Here is a 23,831-nt window from a genome sequence, read left to right as displayed (position 1 = left end):
GAGCTGAGCCGGAAGGCAAAGCTGCCAATTTACCAGTCAATCTTCGTTCCAGCACTCGCCGATGGTCATGAGCTTTGGGTGGTGACCGAAAGGGCGAGATCGCGGATACAAGCGGCTGAAGTGAGTTTCCTCCGTAGAGTGTCTGGGCTCAGCCTTAGATATACGGTGAGGAGCTCGGACATCCGGAGGGAACTCGGAGTAGAGCTGCTGCTCCTTCGGGTCGAAAGGAGCCAGTTGAGGTGGTTCGGGCATCTGATTAGGATGCCTCCTGGGCACCTTCCTTTGGAGGTTTTCTGGGCACATCCAACTGGGAGGAGAACCAGGCGTAGACCCAGAACTCGCTGGAGGGACTACATGTCCAATCTGGCCTGGGAACGCCTTGGGATCCCCCAGGAGGAGCTGGAGGGCGTTGCTGGGGAAAGGGATGTCTGAAGTGCCCTACTTAGCTTGCTGCCACCACGACCCGACCCCGGAGAAGCGGCTGATGATGACATGAGAGATAATAATAATAATAAAAACCCAAACTACATACAAGTAGCTTACAGGGCATATGTAGAATCAACAGCCATTGGGAAAGAGCACTAGAATAAACACAACATATACAGACCTGTAGATAAGAGCACATTTGACTTATAATTTTGTAATTTTTTTAAGGAAAGTAACCAAAAAGTTAATCCGGTGTAACCTGCTTATGACTGAAAAAAGTCTGGTTCACAATCTAATCAAGTGTAATCAACGACAAGTTCCTTTAGATAAATTCTGGTCCTCCAACTTTCTAATAAACAACACACATCAGCTGCTTCAGGAGAAGGGGAACTTTCTGTCTCACGCAGACTACAGAGCAATTTCGGCCCATTAAAATGGTTGGTGCATTAGCATTCTTCACAATGTTGTGACCTTACTCACAGTTAACAAAAGGTATCTGCAAGGCTTTTGTGAACTCATGTCTTGGCATTGATCTTGGATGTCTGAGGCCGTCTTACGACCCCACCCTCCTTCTCCTCCGGTCTTTAATCGTCCGTCTGCTCTCTTGCTCTCTCTCTCTCCCTCCCTCTTGGGACGGCACCTGGCTGCTCCTTCTTGGAAGTCGTCCCACAGAGAGGAACAAAAGCTCAGGGGGATTTGTTTGCGTCCGGCCGAGTGTTTGGTGCACTGCCGTGCAGGTTCTCTGATGGAGCAGGAGGGGAACAAGGCAAGGCGGTCCTTGTATATATGTTTATGTGTGTGGGATGGGTGGGGAGGTTGCTTTGTGAACTTGTTCTCAAAGAAAAAAAAAGAAGCTGTCTGATGATGGAAGTCTGGGGAGAATAACAAACAGTACTTAAGCGGCGCGGCAGATGTCTCCTCTTGATAAAGACTTCAGAAACTGCAGCATTATGTAACTCTGATGAATGCTGATGGTCCGTCGTGTCGCTTTCCAAGCTCTGTCCGAGACCCTTGTTAGGAAATCTGGCCTTCCCTTCTTTTTTAGACTGGGAACTGCAGAGATACGGCGATTAAAGAAAACGAGCAGGAATGTATTCAGCAGCCATCTGGTTTACAAGTATAAGACACTGTGGGATGCGTTAAAACCACAGTGATCCTGTAGAATGGATGTCCGGGTGTTTGATTCCCATCAAACTCGCAGTAGCTGTCGTCATTCTCATCTGTGATATAGTCTGTGTAAAGAAGCAGGACTGGAACTAGCACTTCAGCACCTACACTGTGACTCGGGCCCCGAGGCACCTCGTCAAGTGTTGTCAGTGTTAGCGGATGTTGGCCGGCGTGAGTCACCGCCGCTACACTCGTCTCGCACAGCATCTCAAATTCCTCCCCGAAACGTGTTAACTCCTACATAAAGAGGCAAACTCAGCTTGAATACAGTTTCGCGAGCAATTGCGTAACCGTATATTTTCCATCCTGCTCGTCCGTGAGGGAGGTATTGCTCGGGAGTGTGTGGAGGCTCTCTCCCGATTGATGCACCCATTGGGAAGCTGACCTTAATTGAGTTTGATTGCAACATCTTCCAGCAGAGCTCAGTCAATCTGAATGGGTTTAGTGGTCTGTGATGAGATCTTTTCTTCCTCTCTCCCCTCATTATACGTGCATGGCTGGGGCTGAGGAGCCAGGGAAAAGATGGTAGGTCACATTTCCAGCTTCATGGTCGGACGGGAGCTGCATTGCACAGACCACCTTTTGACAAGAAGAGATACATAAACTGCATGAACTGAATGAACTGCATGCATAAAACTGCAAGTTTCAGATTTATAACAGGCAAATCACCTCTGATTAGCCTATAGCCTATAAGAAAGGGGTAGGACCAGACCTTATAGGCTAGGACCTTATAGGCTGATTAGCCTATATTATATAAGAAAGGGGTAGGACCAGACCTTATAGGCTAGGACCTTGTAGGCTGATTAGCCTATATCCTATAAGAAAGGGGTAGGACCAGACCTTATAGGCTAGGACCTTATAGGCTGATTAGCCTATATCCTATAAGAAAGGGGTAGGACCAGACCTTATAGGCTAGGACCTTATAGGCTGATTAGCCTATATCCTATAAGAAAGGGGTAGAACCAGACCTTATAGGCTAGGACCTTATAGGCTGATTAGCCTATAGCCTATAAGAAAAGGGGTAGGACCAGAAAAGTTCTTTACTTCATCCTACGCCCTTTTCGAACATGGTCCAGTCATCACTCGTGTTGTTACAGTGTTTGCAAAAAATGTTCACTATTATTTCCATGTGTTCTTGTATTTCCCGCCTGTGTATTTTATTTTGTTATTTTAGCAAGTTCGAAATATATTGAATAATTTATGTTCAAAAAGCAGCGTCTATATTTGATAAATTTCAGTTTTTTGTTTACACTTAATTTGTCGTGAAACGAGACATCGTTTGCCCCCAGCAGTGCTACACAAAGACAAAAACACACATCCAAACTACAAGAACACGTATATTCAAACTAACACATACATCTAAACTAAAATAAACAAATAAATAAATAAAAATCACTGTCCAGGAGAAGGAACGCCAGCCAGGATGACTGTCGGGACTGCCGGTCTGCATGGGCTAGCAGTTAGCTTAGCCTGCCCCGCTCCCGCGTCCTGTCAGACCGCCCTCGGTGGGTCCTCTTCGGGTACAGCTCCAGGCAAGGCCGTGGTCCCTGGGCCCACAGGACGCAGCAGACCAGCTCTCCCAGCCGATCCAGCACCAGCTCTCCCAGCCGTCACACCAAGACAAACTTCGACGCAGACGCGGACAAAGACGCTGCATGGACGGTCCTGGCTGAGGCCGCCGCAAACCTCAATTTGCGCCACTGTCTCCCCATACCGGAAGCGGAAAATGATGATGGGTTTTATGTAACCTGACCTTGTGTCGCGCTTCAAATGGACAAACACTGACGTCTGTAGACTGACTACTAGTCCGTGTTTGGGATTAATGGCTTGGTTAACACGGACGGTCAACATGTTCAGAGGAAAGTGCTACTGAAGCTGCTGCTCCTCACGAGATAGAATCTATATGCGTGACAGACACACAGCAGATATTATAGCGAATTCGGGGGACAACGCAACCACAGGAACTGCCGCGGCCGGGAAGCGAACCCGCATCGCCCGCACCGCAGGCGACATCGCTAACCGCTAGACTAAAGGGTCAGACCCGCGAGCCAGCGGCCAGCGTGTCTTCTTATCCATGCACGTTACAATATTATAGATAGCGGTGTTGTGCCGGTCGACCCGCAACCCGCCCGCTCCCACCCGGGTCCTGCGGGTTCGATCAAGCTTACTAGAAAAGGTCACGGGTTCGGGCGGGCGGTTCAGAAAGGGACAAAGCAGCACACACACACACACACACACACACACACACACACACACACACACACACACACACACACACACACACACACACACACACACACACACACAAGCAGCTTTATCATCAACTTGCGATTGTGGTTTTGGAGTTGAGTGAGTTTTCCCCTATGCGGTGTCTGTAGCTTTTGTTTACACCCCCAAAACCTTTAGGCTTGAAAAGGCTGGTGTGTGTGTGTGTGTGTGTGTGTGTGTGTGTGTGTGTGTGTGTTTGAGAGAGAGAGAGACAGAGTTAGTGTCTTATTTGTTTTACTTTGTTTGCAACAATACAGAACACGGTTTGGAACAGAACTTCTGTTTATTTACTAGCCCGGACACCATTAGGCGGACATACAATAGGCTATGCCTTACAGCCGTGTTATGCTGGGCACACAGCCCAAAATGAAACAGGGCGTCCGGGCAGCGCAGCGCTCTATTCCGCTGCCTAACAACACAAAGATCGTCGGTTCGAATCACCGTGTTACCTCAGGCTTGCTCGGGCGTCCCTACAGACACAATTGGCCGTGTCTGCGGGTGGGAACCCGGATGTGGGTGTGTGTCCTGGTCGCTGCACTAGCGCCTCCTCTAGTCGGTGGGGAAGCCTGTTCGGGGGGAACTGGGGGGAATAGCGTGATCCTCCCACGCGCTACATCTCCCCCTGGTGAAACTCCTCACTGTCAGGTGAAAAGAAGCGGCTGGCGACTCCACATGTATGGGAGGAGGCATGTGGTAGTCTGCAGCCCTCCCTGGATCGGCAGAGGGGGTGGAGCAGCGACCGGGACGGCTCGGAAGAGTGGGGTAATTGGCCAAGTATAATTGGGGACAAAGGGGGGGGGGGTCGTGAACCCATAATGTGATAACATCAATCAGTAATGACATGAAACATTTTATTGTAACAACAATGGTAAAGCATCTGTTTTTGTATCTTGTTCCTTTGGGGGAATATTTGTGTAAAAATTGAAATTCAACCTTTCCAGACAATTATCACAAGGGCTCATACATCATCTGTAACCATTCCTTTCACACCATGTACACTGAATGTCGGGAGATAGATACACGAAAGAAAGAGAGAGAGAGAGAGAGAGAGAGAGAGAGAGAGCGAGAGAGAGAGAGAGAGAGAGAGAGAGAGAGAGAGAGAGAGAGAGAGAGAGAGAGAGAGAGAGAGAGAGAGAGAGAGAGAGAGAGCACACTATGTAGTTAGTGTGTATTTTGTGTAGCAGAGACAGGGGCGTAGCACAAAATTATGGGCCCCTTTCCTCTTTAGCTAGCTATCATATATTCCTGTTTAGCCAGTTAGCTATCATAACTTTCCTCTTTAGCTAGCTATCATATGTTCCTGTTTAGCCAGTTAGCTCTCATAACTTTCCTCTTTAGCTAGCTATCATATATTCCTGTTTAGCCAGTTAGCTATCATAACTTTCCTCTTTAGCTAGCTATCATATATTCCTGTTTAGCCAGTTAGCTATCATAACTTTCCTCTTTAGCTAGCTATCATATATTCCTGTTTAGCCAGTTAGCTATCATAACTTTCCTCTTTAGCTAGCTATCATATATTCCTGTTTAGCAAGTTAGCTATCATAACTTTCCTCTTTAGCTAGCTATCATATATTCCTGTTTAGCCAGTTAGCTATCATAACTTTCCTCTTTAGCTAGCTATCATATATTCCTGTTTAGCCAGTTAGCTATCATAACTTTCCTCTTTAGCTAGCTATCATATGTTCCTGTTTAGCCAGTTAGCTATCATAACTTTCCTCTTTAGCTAGCTATCATATATTCCTGTTTAGCCAGTTAGCTATCATAACTTTCCTCTTTAGCTAGCTATCATATGTTCCTGTTTAGCCAGTTAGCTATCATAACTTTCCTCTTTAGCTAGTTAGCTAGCCACCTTTCTTTTAAAAGCTCATAGCTCACCTTTCTTTTGGAAGAAATTACTCAACAGTTGTTTTCCCTCATTTTGTCTTCTCTCCCTTTCCTTTTTGTCTTTTCTTTTCTGGAACCCAGATTTTGCTTTCTTTGGAAAAGACACGACTCTGTGCTTGTGCTTGGATCAGCGGTCACTCGCGACAGGACTAGATGAGCTGCACTGAGAGATGCTCGTGAGGGGCAGACTAAACCATTTTGCACCTTTTGTAAGGGGTGAGAGGGGCCTCAGAGAGCCTCCACTATTTTCTTTAAGTCCCTCAACCGATGTATTGACCCAATTTTAACTGACACTAATTAATTAGAAATAAACATTTGCAAACCAAAACAAACTTTTAATTCCAGGTTTCCCGATGGCCCCCCTCCCTTTCTGGGCCCTGGTAGGTCCCCCCCCCCACTACAGCACTGCTGAGTAGAGAGATGAATATTGACAGTATTGATCATTATATCAATATTCATCTATCTATCTATCAATCAAATTTTTAAAATGACATTCTAATAGCGGCATTGTGGCTTATTTCACATATCTACACCCAGCACATGAAATGATAAATGATAAATGATATTCCTCCATCAGGAGTCATTCCATAGAGAGGACATTGAATTGAGCAGTGTAAGGGAGGCTGCTGTCTGACGTCAATAATGGGGTTTTATCAGGCATTTAAACACACTGCAGCTGAGATACTATATCGACCACCTATGAAGCAATTCCTTGTCTATGTGTCAGGTTATTCGCGTGAGCAACACTAATGTCAGTGTGCAGATGTTGATTTTAGGGTGAAAGCTTGAGATTCATCATCCGGGTCAAGCTTTTGTAATGCGCGTCAGGCGCAGTAGTGATGCTGCGGGAAAAGGGTTGGTGTAAATATGTGTTGGTACAGTCAGTAGGGAAGGGATGAAGAGTGGAAAGGCAGTTGGTCCTGATGACATACCTGTGGAGGCATGGAGGTGTTTAGGAGAGATGGCAGTGTGGTTTTTAACTAGATTGTTTAACACAATCTTGGAAAGTGAGAGGATGCCTGAGGAGTGGAGAAGAAGCATACTGGTACCGATTTTCAAGAACAAGGGCGATGTGCAGAACTGTAGCAACTACAGAGGTATAAAGTTGATCAGCCACAGCATGAAGATATGGGAAAGAATAATAGAAGCTAGGTTAAGAGGAGAGGTGACGATTAGCGAGCAGCAGTATGGTTTCATGCCACGAAAGAGCACCACAGATGCCATGTTTGCTCTGGGAATGTTGATGGAGAAGTATAGAGAAGGTCAGAAGGAGTTACATTGTGTCTTTATAGATTTAGAGAAAGCATATGACAGGGTGCCGAGAGAGGAGGTGTGGTATTGTATGAGGAAGTCAGGAGTTGCAGAGAAGTATGTAGGAGTGGTGCAGGATACGTATGAGGGAAGTGTGACAGTGGTGAGGTGTGTGGTTGGAATGACAGATGGGTTCAAGGTGGAGGTGGGATTACATCAAAGATCGGCTCTGAGCCCTTTCTTGTTTGCAATGGTGATGGACAGGTCGACAGACGAGATCAGGCAGGAGTCTCCATGGACGATGATGTTCGCGGATGACATTGTGATCTGTAGCGAGAGTAGGGTGCAGGTGGAGGAGAGCCTGAAGAGGTGGAGGTATGCACTGGGGAGAAGGGAATGAAAGTCAGTCGGAGCAAGACGGAATACCTATGTGTGAATGAGAGGGAGGACAGCGGAGTGATCAGAATGCAAGGAGTGGAGGTGACGAAGGCATTTGAGTTTAAATACTTGGGATCAACTGTACAAAGTAACGGGGAGTGCAGGAGAGAGGTGAAGAAGAGAGTGCAGGCAGGGTGGAGTGGGTGGAGAAGAGTGTCAGGAGTGATTTGTGACAGAAGGGTACCAGCAAGAGTTAAAGGGAATGTTTACAAGATGGTTGTGAGACCAGCTATGTTGTATGGTTTGGAGACAGTGGCACTGATGAAAAGACAGGAGGTGGAGCTGGAGGTGGCAGAGTTGAAGATGATAAGATTTTCACTGGGAGTGATGAAGGAGGACAGGATTAGGAACGAGTATATTAGAGGGGCAGCTCAGGTTGGACGGTTTGGTGACAAAGCAAGAGAGGCAAGATTGAGGTGGTTTGGACATGTGTGGAAGAGAGATGCTGGGTATATTGGGAGAAGGATGCTGAATATGGAGCTGCCATGGAAGAGGAGAAGAGGAAGGCCAAAGAGGAGGTTTGTGGATGTGGTGAGGGAGGACATGCAGGTGGCTGGTGTGACAGAGGAAGATGCAGAGGACAGGAAGAAATGGAAACGGATGATCCGCTGTGGTGCCCCCTAACGGGAGCAGCCGGAAGTAGTAGTAGACAGTCAGTAGGGAAGGGAGTTTGATTTGATTCATGTGCTCTCTGTGCCTCTCACTTTAAACATCTCGCACATAAAACCTCTCAACACAACTTCCGTTTTTATCTTTGTGGTGCCGCTACTGCCAGTCCGGCTGCCTGAATCCATGAACAGGCAGGAGCTAAGCAGGTGTGCTGCCGGATCCTAAATGAACGGCGGCTTTTATTTTGACACGGAAGGAAGTTGAGTTGGGCGGTTGTCGTGCATAGGTCACGAAGAAAGAAAAAAAATCGTTGACGAAGGAGAAGAAAGATAAGGGGAGCTCACAGCGGGAGGGACGGAGAGTGTGGCGTGAGCTGCAGATGCGTGCTATCCGAGAGCCAGCTAGTCGCGGTTAAACCAAAACTGGAGCGGGGAGAGCTTCGTCTGGCTGGCCGTCTACAGGGATGCCACTGGCGGGCTAATTAATCCTTTTTTTATCATTAGAATTCATTAGTGGGTAGCGTTACTGTTATAATCCATTGCTAGTTAGCATTCTGGTACTGGGCTAATGTTAACACGGCTAGCTAATCACTCAGATTGCCTTGCTGAGTAGCTTATCTCACAGGTAGCTCAGTTAGCTTGAGGTTAGCCATGTTCTGTGCAGCTAAGTGCAGCGTGTAGGGTCATATATCGGTTTAATTTGGTAAAGGATGTACTATATGAGTCAGATTCATTTTGTTCATACCCTTAAAAAGAATGACTAAGTAAAAAATGAGGTTTGTTTTTCTGTACTTGTGGAATGAGGTTAGCATTAGCAACCTAACAACACAATCATCAAAAAGCTTGAAAGTTGAAATAATTCAGTTAAAACAAGACTAAAGAAGACTGCTGTCCGAGTTGTGCCGTGAACTTCCTGTGGTTGGCTAAGGCCTTTTTCAAGTTTGGGCAGGAGCTGAAGCAAATTCCCCTAAATAACTTGACAGTAGGCTTCCAAGATTTCAAAGGGGGACACCTCCTGGTCCGGTGGTTCGAGTCTTCATGATGTGAGCTTTCAAGATGTGTAAAGTTTGACTGTTGACTGACAAAATAATAGCACTTGTGTATGTTTTTCTATTACTATTGTTTTGAGCACTTTACTTGTTTCTTGTACTGCTAGTACTGCTTGTACTGCTGTTACTGGTTGTGCTGCTTGTACTGGTGGTACTGCTGGTACTGCTAGTACTGGTTGTGCTGCTGGTACTGGTTGTGCTGCTTGTACTGGTTGTGCTGCTGGTACTGGTTGTGCTGCTTGTACTGGTTGTGCTGCTGGTACTGGTTGTACTGTTTACTGTATTACTGTTACTGATATTTGATTTTGAACTTGTACTCTATTGCTGCAAACTTATGTTAATTAACATTAACCTTAATATCTCTATTATAGAGATATTAATGTTAACATTAATATCTCTATCTCTATGATATCTATATCTATCTAAATTATCCAAAGCTATCATTATTGTCTATCTACTATTATGCGGGCAGCAGGGGTCAGTTTTTTTTTACTTGGCCAATTACCCAACTCTTCCGAGCTGTTCCGGTTGCTGCTCCACCCCCTCTGCCGATCGCCGATTTTTTTTTTCCCTCCTAGGATGAATCCGGAAAGTTCCCGCCCTCAGGCGCCAGGATTGTCTATGGAAAGTTGACTGACAGGCAGATCTGGCCAAACCTAGCGCCTGCGGGCGGGAACTTTCCGGATTCATCCTAGGAAAAAAATATTCGCCTGCTGATCCGGGGAGGGCTGCAGACTACCACATGCCTTCTCCCATACATGTGGAGTCGCCAGCCGCTTCTTTTCACCTGACAGGGAGGAGTTTCACCAGGGGGACGTAGCACGTGGGAGGATCACGCTATTCCCCCAACTTCCCCTTCCGCTCTGAACAGGCGCCCCGACTGACCAGAGGAGGCGCTAGTGCAGCGACCAGGACATATGCCCACATCCAGCTTCCCACCCGCTGACACGGCCAATTGTGTCTGTAGGGACGCCCGACCAAGCCGGAGGTAACACGGGGATTCGAACCGGCGATGCCCGTGTTGGTAGGCAACAGAATAGACCACCACGCCACCGGGCTCACTATTTTAATTGCATTATTGAGTTTTGATAACCTTTCAGGTTATCAAATTAGGGGCAGTCATTACATGATAAACCATCGTCATATTACAGTTCTCCACACACCGTCTATTTAGAGGGGATTTAGTGTTCCTGGTGGATGGCAGACAAGTATCTAGGGACAGGTTTTGTTACACGTGTTTATTAGCATACTTGTTATCATCTAAAGTTTCTGCTTTCGATGGGGGGAAGATGGCGGCGCAAATTCACATTTGCAGAGGCCTCACCCGGTACTGTCCATGCAGTGTCTTTGTCCACATCTGCATCTAAGTTTGTGTCTTCGTTTGATGGCTGGGAGAGCTGGCGCTGGATCGGTTGGGAGAGCTTGGTCTGCTGTGTCCTGTGGGCCCAGGGACCACGGCCCTGCCTGGAACTGTACCCGAGGAGGAAACCCCGAGGGCGGTCTGACAGGATGCGGAAGCGGGGCAGGCTAAGCTAATTGCTAGCCCATGTAGACCAGCAGTTCCGATAACACCAAGGGCGGGCTGCAGGACGTGGAAGCGGGGCAGGCTAAGCTAACTGCTAGCCCATGTAGACCAGCAGTTCCGATAACACCAAGAGCGGTCTGGCGGCGGCCTCGCCTAGCAAGTGGAGTGCGGGGAGGTGTGTCGAAGATGTCTGGTTGGGAGAGCTGGCATTGGATCGGCTGAGGGAGCCTGACCGGAGCTGCGTCCTGTGGGCCCAAGGACCACGGCCCTGAGCGGAGCTTCGCCTGAAAAGGAAACACTAAGGGCGGTCTGACAGGATGCGGAAGCGGGGCAGGCTGAGCTAACTGCTAGCCCATGCAGACCGGCAGTTCCGACAGTCATCCTGGCTGGCGTGCCTTCTCTTGAACAGTGATTTATTTTTATTTATGTTTTGTTTAGTTTAGATATATGTGTTAATTTGGATATATGTGTTCTTGTAGTTTTTTGGTATGTGTTGTTGTCTTTGTGTTGCACTGCTGTAGGCTGGGGGAACCATGTTTCGTTTCATTTCCTGTGCGCAAGTGCATGAAATGACAAAGTGTTTGTGATTCTAAGTTCCTTATCTCCCCTCTTCAGTTGATTACGTGCTATGTGTGTATAGCTAAATAAGAAAATAAGTAGTGAATGCCATAACGTGGAGAGGAAAATGCCTCGACCTCCAAAATGTGACGAAGACCACTTCAGCATACATCTGCTGGGCTCCGCTGCAGACCTTTAAACCGAACAACGGAGTCTCTCAGTGTTTCTGGCTGGTTCCACTATGGGCAGCCATTCCCCACCGAGATCCAACCTCTGAGCAGATGCAGCTTGTAGATTCCAGAGGTTAGGGTGCCCCCTCCTCTCCCCTCCGCTCCGCAAGGTCGGGTTTGCTTTGACAGCTTCACAGGTCATTGGCTGGGCGCTCGCCATCCGCGTGTTAGAGTCACACAGGAGACTGAAGGAGTCACGGCTTGCGTGATCGCCATTCTGTGGGAAACATGGAAAATGTCTCAGCAACTGCATAACGTGTGTGTACGTATGCTGTGTTCGTGAGGGGCAGGGTTCGAACTGTGGTGGGGGCCGGGGGCCTGAGACCCCAGATATACCCCACTGGATGTTGCCAAAATGAATGTCGGTGGGTGGTTTGGTGGTGGTGGTGGGTGGATGGGGGTCGGCTTCCATCTCACTGTCATTATATTGGGGAAAGGCACTGGAGGGATTCTGATTGGCTGATCATTCTCTCAGGTTCTGTCTTTATTCTTGACCTAGCTCGTGTTATGTTGTGTTAACCACACACACATACGACACACACAGGAGGTTGATGCTGCACATGGGTACTTTTTGCAAAGCTTTGGCTGGTCCCGGTTTGGCTTCTGTTATTCTGAGCCATGATGGGGATTCGTGGGAAATGGTTTTGGTGTGTAAGACACAAGCGTTTACATGGTGACCTGTGCTTTGCACCAGCCTGTTGATAACGTACTGACACTACAGACAGACATGTGGGCTCCCCCCCGGGGGGGGGGTAATATATTAACGCCCATGAATGAGTGGACTCGCTAGCCGGTTGGCTAACGGGTCGGAACCTTTAGTTGACTGGTTAGCGCAGTCGCCCGTCGTGGTGCGGGCGACCCGGGTTCACATCCCTGCTGCCCCCGGAATTCACTACGTTACTACCCCCCTCCTTCGGGAAGCGCGTCCCCGCGCTTCAGCATACCAGCTCCCTCACGCCTCTGGGCGCACGCGCTCCCCGAAGTAGGTGGGGAGTGTAACGATCACGGATGACTAGACTCGCTAGCCCGCTGGCTAACGGCTAACTCGCTCCCTGGCTGCGGCGGCGGCTCCCGGCTGCGCCCCCCCCCCCCCCCGGGGCGCGAACCCGGGGAGACTACGCTAACCAGTCGACTAAAGGGTCCGACCCTTTACAATATAAGGGTCGGACCCTTTAGTCGACTGGTTAGCGTAGTCGCCCGTGGTGCGGGAGACACGGGTTCGCGTCCCGGCTGCGGCGGTTCCCGGGCTGCCCCCCGAATTCGCTACAATAGATATAAGCTATATACTCAACCAGGTGAAGCTAATGTGCAGTAACCATGGGCTATATGCCATATTAAACACAAGACACAAGATTGTTTAAATCCTAAAGGAGAGGCCAGGGTGAAGAAGAGGTGGGAGGGGAGCCTGTTTAAAAATCAGGTGTAACCACCTCAGCGGGCACGAGACAGAGGAGGAAGACGACGATGCTCTGAGCACCGTCGCATCCAAACGCTCAGCGGCCGATGACCTAGAAACGAGCGGTGCGTGTGTCCTATACGTGCGTCAACATCCACGGGGCAGCTGCTGACCCCCCCTCAACCCCCCCCCCAAAACCGACTGGGAATGGGACTAAAACGAAGAGGTCTATGAGCGGACCGGATCGCAACACACGTGACATTACTCGGTCTGTGTTTGTCCGCGGGAACCTGCTCCACGCGGGACACCGTCCACGCCGCTGCACGTGCACGTTGTTTTGCACCACAACAACGACCCTGACCACCCGCACGTGCAGACGGGTTACCCAAGGAGGTGCACGGTGAACGACACGGGGGATGCGACGAGAGTGCGTGGCGCCCGGTCACGTCTCGGTACCTTAGGGGGGGGGAGCTCGCGCCATATAGGGAATTCGTACCCGCCCCGACATCCAATAGAATAAAAGTGAACCGGAGAGAAGCTGGACGCGGGAGGCGGAACCCGGACCCCTCCCTCCACATCCCCCCATGTGAGGAGATTATGAAGACACTTCCACTGGCCGACGCGCCACACGACATGAACGCAGCGGCTGTGAAGGCGCACACGGGGACCGGGCGGAGCTGAGCGGAGGACCAGGCGCCGCGGAGCGACGCAGAGAGGAGCTGAGCGGAGGACCAGGCGCCGCGGAGCGACGCAGAGAGGACCCTGCCGGCCGGCGGTGTGGAGATATTTGGAGTTGGCGGATACTTGCGTCCACTTATCCGGTAAGGCACCGACGATTTACGACGCCGTACGAACGGCTTTGTCTTTCCTCCTCTTCTCCTTCCTCCTCCTCTTCTCCTTCTTTTATTTTTTTTCCGCCAACACGTTGAGTGACGTTCAGACACACATAAGCCCACCAGGGAAGCTGAAGGTGCACTGCGATGGAGGGAAGGTCAAGGGACGAGATGGCCGTGGTGCTGCGCGCAGCCAGGTAGACTCGCCGCGACACCCAGAAGCATCACGCGCATCCCGGCCCGTATCTGTGACGTCGGGTTACCAAAATTCAGTGTCAGGTCCACGCCAACGCCAAGCAGAACACCGACGGCAGCTGACGTCGGGTGTTTTAAGTCGTCGTGGTGCCAAGTAAACCCAAACCCACCGTCTTCCAAACGTCTCATTCCAACGTCGTGCTGGGGGTAGGGTACCGACGTCCAGTCACGAGGTGCGGCGACCAAAACCCAACACCGTCACGGCGTTGATGTCCTGACAACATGACGTCACAACAAGTCACGGCGTTACCTCCCCAAAACCCAGCATGTGCTGAACACCAGCGTGCTGACGTCCGTCTAGCGCGGGGCGCAGACAACTTCAGACCGGGTCACCTGGCTGTTGTGTGGGGTTTCAGGCGTGGTGTCGGGTAGAAACGACTCATAGCAGCAGCTTCATACGGATGCAAGGCTTCGTGGCAGGCTGACCTGCTGCGTCCCACGGCTAGTAAGCGTCAGGTGTCCAGTGAAGCGTAGCACCGCGTTGTGTTTACAGGCCTGGTGTGGACCGTAATCTAGGCTGCGGTGTTTGCCTCTCCATGCAAGTCCACTAGATCCTATCACGTTTGACCCAGTTTGGAAGGATGCACAACAACACACCCTGGGTTTATACTTGTTACTTCACTAACTGGACTTTCCCAGCCCTACTGGTTGCTCACTGGTGGAGCTACTTTCTTTCTGTATCTGCTGGGTGAAGCCACAGTGTTACCAAAGCAAAGTAGCTCCACCAGTGGTGCAGCGGTTAGCGCTGTCGCCTCGCAGCAAGACGGTTCTGGGTTCGAGCCCCGGGGTAGTCCAACCTCGGGGGTCGTCCCGGGTCGTCCTCTGGGTGCTCCAGTTTCCTCCCACAGTCCAAAGACATGTAGGTCAGGTGAATTGGCCGTACCAAATTGTCCCTAGGTGTGAATGTGACGGCCCGGTGATGGTCTGGCGGCCTGTCCAGAGTGTCTCCCCACCTGCCGCCCAGTGACTGCTGGGATAGGCTCCAGCATCCAGTTTGGAAGGATGCACAACAACAAACCCTGGTTTTATACTTGTTACTTCACTAACTGGACTTTCCCAGCCCTACTGGTTGCTCACTGGTGGAGCTACTTTGTTTCTGTATCTGCTGGGGTGAAGCCACCGTGTTACCAAAACAAAGTAGCTCCACCAGTGGCGCAGCGGTTAGTGCGGTCGCCTCGCAGCAAGACGGTTCTGGGTTCGAGCCCCGGGGTAGTCCAACCTCGGGGGTCGTCCCGGGTCGTCCTCTGGGTGCTCCGGTTTCCTCCCACAGTCCAAAGACATGTAGGTCAGGTGAATCGGCCGTACCAAATTGTCCCTAGGTGTGAATGTGACGGCCCGGTGATGGTCTGGCGGCCTGTCCGGAGTGTCTCCCCACCTGCCGCCCAGTGACTGCTGGGATAGGCTCCAGCATCCCCGCGACCCTGAGATCAGGATAAGCAGCTTGGATGGATGGACGGATGGATGGATGGAGGACTGGAACAGATCATGTTCAATAATGAATCCCAAACCACCGTGTGTTGTTTTGCGTCCTTCAAAACATTTTCTTTTTCAGCTTTGGGTTGCTGCTCAAACCCGTGTTGTTTGCAGGTCTAGCCACTCCATTAACCGTGGAGCAGCACACTCCTGGTGAGGCGCTCGTTCTCACACCAGGGAAGGAACGTGACAGGTCCCATTTGGATCATCTACAGTACAAAACAGAGATCAGAACCAGATCTGAACCACCACTGTATTGTGCCTTTGGGTAACCTTTGGGTCAGAAGCCAGAATGCCACTGTGGCAGTTTAACATATGGAGTGATGACTGCAGGTTGGGACAGACGGTAACAATAATCCAACATCTGTTTAACACGCAAATGTCCGACCGGAGCTCCTAGTACGATCCAGTCTGTAGCTGTTTCGTCAGGCCTACACCTTCACATGTTCTACCAGGAGAGCCGCTGGACCACCTCGTGGCCCTGAGCTGTTTGTTGTAGCGCAGTTGTATAACCCACGCTGGCCTCTTGCAGATCACCCAATTTGGCTTGCATGAGCCTCAAGCATTGCACCCATAGTTTCGTTCTCTGCTTGTGCGCCATGACAGTGCAACTGTCAGAGAAAAGCCAAGCCACACAAGTGTCAAGCCTGTCTGGCTGCCATCACGGGCAGCGCAAAGCCCTTGATGGTGTACACAGCCAAGTCACTACCTGGGCATGTGCCAGCAGCCCATCTGGTAGTGAACCCGGGCTGTTGCATACGAGGCGGACGCAGGGTTGCTTCGCCAGCCCACGCCTAGACCCGTGGCAATACAGCCAACGCCAGCTTCAACTTCTCCCTGGCTGCTTTGGCAGGTGTTGGTTGTTGGGGGTCAGCCAGCTAGCTGCCTCTGATGTGCCTGCGTTGGCAGTGTGGTTGAGGTAGCCACCAAGGCTGTTGTGGCTGGGCGGGCAAACTCCTCCACTGGGCAGCCTCAAGGAGACTGACGCCTGCTTGGCTGTTTTTATTCCCTCACCTGCAAGGTTAAAATAGGGAAGTTATTAATCATTTCCCTGCCTTTTGGTGTCTGCATTTGGGGAAAACCTGCTGTAAACATGACAGGTGATGGCTATTCTGGGCTACTGGTGGCTTGGCTGCTGAGAGGGACCTCCTAGGTAGCATGCTAAATCATTAAGCTGTTTTGTTTCTGTGGCTTTTGATGATCCAGCACTGTTCTGATGGTTTGATGATGTAATGACTGTGGTGGCTCTCATTGAAATCTCAAGCTGATCTTATTTAGGTTGAAATGCAGTGGGTTAAGTGCCATTGGCCCATGTTTATCGTACCAGTTTATTATACAGCATCCAGAACCTATCTGTGAATGTTCTCATTCATCCAGGTCATAGTTATCCAAAGGAATTGAATCAAGTGCAACTGGACGGATATATTTCACGGATATAGTATAACCAAGTCCAGTTGCACTTGATTCAATTCCTTTGGACATCCAGAACCTGGTTTCAACGTGCCATCCAAATACTTTCCTTTAAATTTTCCTTCAGGATAACATTTTTATGGACCAATACCTTCAAGGATTTTAGTCACTAGTTTTAATACTACTAACATTATTATTATTATTATTGATGAATAATATTAAATAATGATAAATAGTATTAAAATATTATATAAACAATATTATGATTATTATTCTAACAGGAGCAGCCAAAAGTAGTACTATTATTATTATTATTGATAAATAATATTAAATAATAATAAATTATATAAATAATATTTTATTATATAAATAATATTATGATTATTATTCTAACGGGATCAGCCAAAAGTAGTACTATTATTATTATTATTATTATTGTTCTTGTGGTTGTTGTTGTTAGTTGTTGTTGTTGTTGTTGATAAAGTTATGTGATCAGTTACGTGTTTTGCTCATCACTTGTGTTACTGTCAGACTGGACCGACCAAACTGGCTCGATGTCACACCGTGGCGAACAGTTTGGAAGATCGGGGTGCTCACCATCAGGGACATGTTTCATTAGCATTCGAGGCATCGGGGTGGTAACTGAGTTGCCTTCTCCTGCTTCAGGATCCAGAGCTTGAAATCCTGAACCCCTGATGCTGTGGACAAGAAGCGGTTTAGCTGAACTTCGTCTCTACAGGCTCTAGGTGCCAGCCTGTTGTCATGCTTGGTGGTCAAGCCTATAGAGTGCAAGCCAGGCCGTGGGTGCTGGACGGTCAGATGGCAGGTCTGGTGAGCAGCAAGCAGCCATCACAAATGCTGGCATCATTTGTATTACGAGGCTCTGCTGCTTTTTTCTTCTTTTTTTCTCTTTTGGTCCACAAAGCATTTATTTGTCTGATGCTGCCTGCATGTTTGAGGCTATGCATGGAAGAAATGAATGTTTAAACTACCCCCTGGTTTCTTGAAAATATTAGCACCAGGATGTTATATGTCATTTCATCACTATAATTATTGGGGAGACAAAGAGGGTGTATTTGTTTATCCTATTTATTTATCCAGTAGAGTTAGGTGTAGGAAATCTCACATAGGGCCCAGGTACCATCCTCCAGTGGGCACCTGGTTTAACCAAGCTCCTCCTATCTGTCATGCTGAGGCCCTTCTGAGGGCCAGGAAGCAGCATGTGAGAACATGTCGGCCGGACTTGACAGGGGAGAGCAGATGAGGGTTCATGTCAGGTCTGCATTGCTATATTTGACAGAGTCCACTGGCCTGTCATTGGGCCCATTGTTAAATCCCCAATCACTCCCATGCACACACCTCAGTCCAGATCAGATCACATGAATCAACTGATCCGGCTTTAGCTTTGGACTCTGACCTTTTGATCAAGTGTTTGGTGATAAAGCCTGTATTTTTATCTGTATTGTAGCTATAACACTTCTACACAAGTTAAGTGGTATAGACAATGACAGGATATACAGACACCAAGTCCTTCAGTTTAGTCTAGCTCTTTATATTTTGTAGATTTCCTATTGTTTCTTGATTTATATTCTTTCTATTGTGTATATTTGTGATGTTGTGCCTTTCGACAATTAGGCGAGCTGTAATGACATTTTAATTTCCTTCGGGATCAATAAAGTATCTCTTTATCCATCTATCTATCTATCTATCTATCTATCTATCTATCTATCTATCTATCTATCTATCTATCTATCTATCTATCTATCTATCTATACCCCATGCCGGGTGTAGCGAATTCGGGGAGGGGGGAGTCGGGTCTCCCACACCACGGGCGACTGCATTAACCAGTCGACTAAAGGGTCTGACCCGTTAGCCAAAGGCCAGCGAGTCTACTTATCTGTGGTCGTTACACTACCCCCTCCTTGGGGAAGCGCGTCCATACAGCTCCCTCACGCCTCTGGGCGCACGCGCTTCTGATGGCCTCATGGTCTCACCATCACATTTCTGACACCAATGTAGCGAATTCGGGGTGGGGGGGGCAGCTGGGAACCGCTGCAGCCGAGACACAAACCCGGGTCTCCCACACCACGGGCGACTACGTTAACCAGTCAACTAAAGGGCCAAGGGCTAGCGAGTCTACTTATCCGTGGTTGTTACACAGGGTAAATTATACTCATAACTGTCAGTAGGCAGCACGGTTGTGCAGTGGTTAGTTCACAGCAAGAAGGTCCTGGGTTCGAACCCCGGGGTTGTCCATCCTTGGGGGGGGGGGTCAGCATGCAAACTCTGTGTGGAGTTTGCATGCTCTTCCCGTGTCTGCATGGGTTTCCTCCGGGTGCTCCAGTTTCCTCCCACAGTCCAAAGACATACAGATCAGGTGAACCGGCCATACTAAATTGTCCCTAAGTGTGAATGTGTGGGCCCTGTAATGGACTGGTGGCCTGTCCAGGGTGTCTCCCCGCCTGCCGCCCAATGACTGCTAGGACAGGCTCCAGCGTCCCGCAACCCTAATTAGGATAAGAGGCTTGGATAATGGATGAATGGAAATATCAGTAGTCCATGCGAGCAACAAATGGTGTCCTGACCTCACAAACCAACCCTTTTGGGCTCGTGGTGGGCAAAATGAATGAACAAACCCTGTTTGAATGAATCATTTCAAGTTTGGTGAGAACTGAATGTTAAATAGTACGTACTCAATGTTACTAATGTGCTAAATTGTATGTACTGAATGTAATGACTTGAGTCATGCTCACGTGTACGACAATTCTGCAGAACTCAAAAGCGTTGAAGGAATCGAACATCACAGGCCAGGTCTGAATGGGACATCATATGGTTCAGGTGGGCTTATCCCTGAGCCTGGAGTGTCCTACAGCCCACTTCTTCTTCTTTCGGCTTGTTCCTTGTTTCTCAGGGGTCGCCACAGCGGATTTTATAGTTTCCATCGGCACCCTGCGAGGGCACAGCACCAATGGCTGATGTTGTTAACCTGGGCCTTGACAGATCGGTATGGATCCTCGACCGATCCGATATGGTCTTGATTTGGTGGAGTTTTACGTCGGATGCCCTTGAGCTGAAATTATGAAAGCAGCAGCCTGGAAACTTGCTCTTTCTTTCTCTTTCTGATCCTCTGTTTTGCACTCTTAATCTGTACTGAGCTAACCAACACTCTAATCCATGCACACTCTTGTATCATGAATTGACACTACCCAACTATTCTTGTATTCAGATCCAGTTACTACAAAGTTCTGCCTTTTTGATATTCTTGCTAAAAGCACTTACAAGTTGTATTATTTACTGTGTTTCTCACTGGTTTGAGGAATTTTACAACTCGCCGCTATGATGCTCGCTTAGCGCTAGCTGGCATCAAGCCAACAAAAGAAGTCACCTCCAGGACAACCAGCTCATGTCGGCATCTTCTGCCTCAATGAAAGACACCTCCAAGCTTAACTGAGTACAACTTTTGGCTGGACCGCAACAGTGGGGCCCAGGCGCGGATTAAAGCACAGGCTCCCCTATAGGCTGCAGCTTAGTGTCCCCACGTGTGCAAGGGCCCCGGATCAGCCAGACTATTTCTAATTATTCTAAATTTCATTCAGATAAGAAAAAAAACCAACCTTGACCCCTATTGGCACATAAGAAACATTTAAAAAAATGGAGCAGCTGATTGGGTACATACGTGGGCCACATTTACCCAATCAGCTGCTGGCCAGGTCATGTGGCCAGGTTTGTTAATTTGGTTTTCAAATTATACATCACTGCTTCTTGACAGCATAGCAGCAAAATGTCATAAAGAAGGTCTGATAGTAGAGCACAAAACGAAAAGGAAAACGGCTGAAAGAACAGCGTGACCAAGATCTAGTTAAGTCGATTTTATTAGTCTGTGCTGACCAGCTGGCCCCCATTTTTACACTGATCTTCAACAGATCACTGGAGCTGTGTGAAGTCCCCTCCTGCTTCAAGAGCCCCACTATCATCCCGGTCCCCATGAAACCCTGTATCACAGGATTAAACGACTACAGGCTGGTTGCCCTAATGTCTGTAGTCATGAAATCCTTTGAGACACTGGTGTTGGCCCACCCGAAGGAAATCACAGGCCTCCTGCTCTACCCCCTGCAGTTTGCCTACTGAGCAAACAGGTAAGTGGGGGATACAGTCAACATGGGACTGCACTACATCTTCTAACACCTCATTTCCCCAGGGACACACGCAAGGGTCCTGTTTGTGGACTTCAGCTCAGCGTTCAACACCATTGTCCCAGATATCCTCCACTCCAAACTCACCCAGTTCACTGTACCAGCCCCCATTTGCAAGTGGATTAAAAACTTCCTGACAGACAGGAGGCAGCTGGTGAGGCTGGGGAAAATCACATCCAGCATCCAGACAATCAGCACTGGCGCCCCACAGGGATGTGTGCTCTCCCCTCTACTCTTCCCCCTGTATACAAATGCACTTCAGGAGACCCGTCTGTTCAACTCCTGAGGTTTGCAGACAACACAACTACCATTGACCTCAACTGGGATGGTGACAAGTCTGCATATAGACGGAAGGTTGAACAGCTGGCCCTCTGGTGTGGCCATAACAACCTGGAGCTGAATATGCTCAAAACTGTGGAGATGACAGTGAACGTCAGGAGGAGCCCCCCCCCCCCCCGCCAGTACTGCCCTATCTCATCATACTCAACAGCACATTGTCTGCAGTGAAAACCTACAGATTTCTGGGTTCCACAATTTCCCAGGACAATTACCCAGGTTTGCATCCAACATAGACACGATCGTCAAAAAGGCCCAGCAGAGGATGTACTTTCTCTGTCAGTTCAGGAAGTTCAACTTGCCTCAGGAACTGTTGATCCAGTTCTACACTGCAATAATCCAGTCTTGTCTTCTGCACATCCATCACTGTCTGGTTTGGATCGGCCGTCAAACAGGACAGGGACAGACTACAATGGACAGTGAAGTCTGCAGAGAAAATCAGTGGTGCCAACCTGCCCTCCAATCAGGACTTGTACATCTCCAGTCAGGAAACGAGCAGGCAACATCACTGCAGAGCACAGCCGCGGGAACGTATTTTGAGCAGGGGGGCTGAGAAAAAAAGAGGCGGGGGGGGGGGTTGAGTTTTGCTAGTGTAACCCACATGATTACATGTACCCTGTGACGTATGTAAGTTCCACGAGTTGCCTCTAGGAGGCACACGAGCTACAGAGTTTAAACCATGCAAACAACCGTCGACAATAGAGAAGAGAAATACGGATATTTAGAAATACGGACAACTTTGACTATGGATACCTGAATTATTGATATTTGAACTACGGATATTTGAGCTACAGGACATTTGAACTACGACAAAAAAGATCCCTCCCACGAAGCTTCCTTGGTGAGCCGCTAGCCAAAGCTAAAAAGTAAACAGCTTTCTGTGTTCCATGTAATCATAGTGTTGCGGGACAGCTCCCTGACAGACAGTCTGACTAAAGTAACGCGAGACCCTGTTAGCCAATGAGAAGAGACTTAGGAATGCGTGCGTGCTGCCTATTGTTATCCATTGCACAGCACAGCGTGAGTTAGTTGTTATAGTGGTTTACAGACTGTCACACAGTGTTAGCTTAGCATAACGTGTTAGCGATCAGACGTAACATTCCTGACTCCTACACCTCGACTGAGCTGACGCTAGACAGTGACTAACCAGCGACGACCATAATAGAACCAGTAAGAGTGATTACCAGCCCCCAGAGAGAGATCAGAGTGTGCAGCCAGTGACAGTGCGAGTGTCTGCAGAGTGAGACCATCCCAGCCAGGCTAGCCAGCGTCCGTCATCGTCTGCAGACTGCAGGAGCAGTGCAAGGTGGGTTGCTAAACCCGTAGCCTAGCCCGGCTAATTAACGCCAGAGACTGTGTTGTCGCACCATAATTCCCAGCCTCCAACTACTTAATATAAGAACATCTAAACCCAGTCCCGCGACAAGTGGTGTTCAGAAGTGGTGAAATTGGATTGCATTCTGTCTCCATACAGAATAGCGGTGCTATTGCTATTTACGTTAGCGTCCTTGCTAACTAGCAACCGGCTAATTACGTGCAGTAGCACTTTATCAAGGCCATCGTTGCATGTGATCTAGATGATGTTGGAACCTACTGAGGAGATCGAGCACGTGGAGCACGGTGCTGTAGGGGGGGGAGAGGATAGCGCTGTGGAAAGCGAAATGGAAAAGCAGATGTGTCGTCTAGCCCAAATGTTTGAGCGGTCCCTCCTTAACCAAGAAAAGCAGGAACAATCAATGGAGGAGGTGAAGTGCATGCTTAAAGGGGTACTTGTCGGGCGAGTTGTGCCACATCCCCAACCTCCCGCTGTGCAGCAATTGAGCACGGGACTCCACCCGCTCCCTAGTTCCCCGCAGCCATTCAATGGCTATCAGGAGGGCTTTGATAGTGGCCATGGAGCCAGTCATAGCATTACAACATTGGAGGTGCAGGACATGGAGTTAACTACTCCACTGGTCCCCCGTCCAGACGGACCGGATGTGAGACCCCGTGAATATGCTTTGCCCCCGGGAATGGAGAATGTCGGCCCAGTAGCGGATGGCCGCAACAGAAGTCACCATCCCAAACCTCTTGTCACCAGTACTCCAGCGGAGCGGGGTGGTAGGAGCGCCAGAGCCCGGAACGCATTTCCGGAAGGGAGTCACCATTTCCTGAGCACGCCCAGCCGGGGTGACGCGGCGCCGCCTACTGGTGGTACCGGAGGGCCGCCATCCGTCATAACAAATAGTCCAGTGGTAGGGAACGGTCGGGACCGGAGTAGTAGCTACAGGAGAGAAGTAGGACACGAAAGTGAAGTGAAGCTGCTAGCTACTTACGATGGGAAGGGCGACTGGGACTCCTTTATTGGCCCGTTTGAGAGGATGGCCCGGAAGCGGAATTGGAGCAAGGAAGTCTGCCTGGACATGCTCTACCTGCGACTGCGAGAAGGCGCTATGTCATTCGTTATGGCGCAACCGACTCCTATCCGCGAGGACTACGACAAGCTGGTGGAGCAGCTACGGCGCCGTTTCGGACGAGAAATACCCGAAAGT

At 49.2% G+C, this 23,831-nt stretch overlaps 1 protein-coding gene across 1 annotated transcript in view; it reads left to right on the top strand.

The window, feature by feature from the left end:
• Nucleotides 1-13,473: 13,473 nt before the first annotated feature.
• Nucleotides 13,474-23,831, top strand: part of LOC130108489 (sodium-coupled neutral amino acid transporter 3-like) — an 84,158-nt gene continuing 73,800 nt past the window's right edge. The window contains exon 1 of the mRNA XM_056275441.1: nt 13,474-13,621. The gene's annotated coding sequence lies outside the window, so the exon portion shown is untranslated. The remainder of the gene's footprint in view (nt 13,622-23,831) is intronic.

The sequence above is a fragment of the Lampris incognitus genome, chromosome 2 (genome assembly GCF_029633865.1).
Source record: "Lampris incognitus isolate fLamInc1 chromosome 2, fLamInc1.hap2, whole genome shotgun sequence".
NCBI classification, from domain to species: domain Eukaryota; kingdom Metazoa; phylum Chordata; class Actinopteri; order Lampriformes; family Lampridae; genus Lampris; species Lampris incognitus.
The sequence above is the reverse complement of the archived record's forward strand: the minus strand, read 5'-3'. Positions and strand labels throughout refer to the sequence as shown.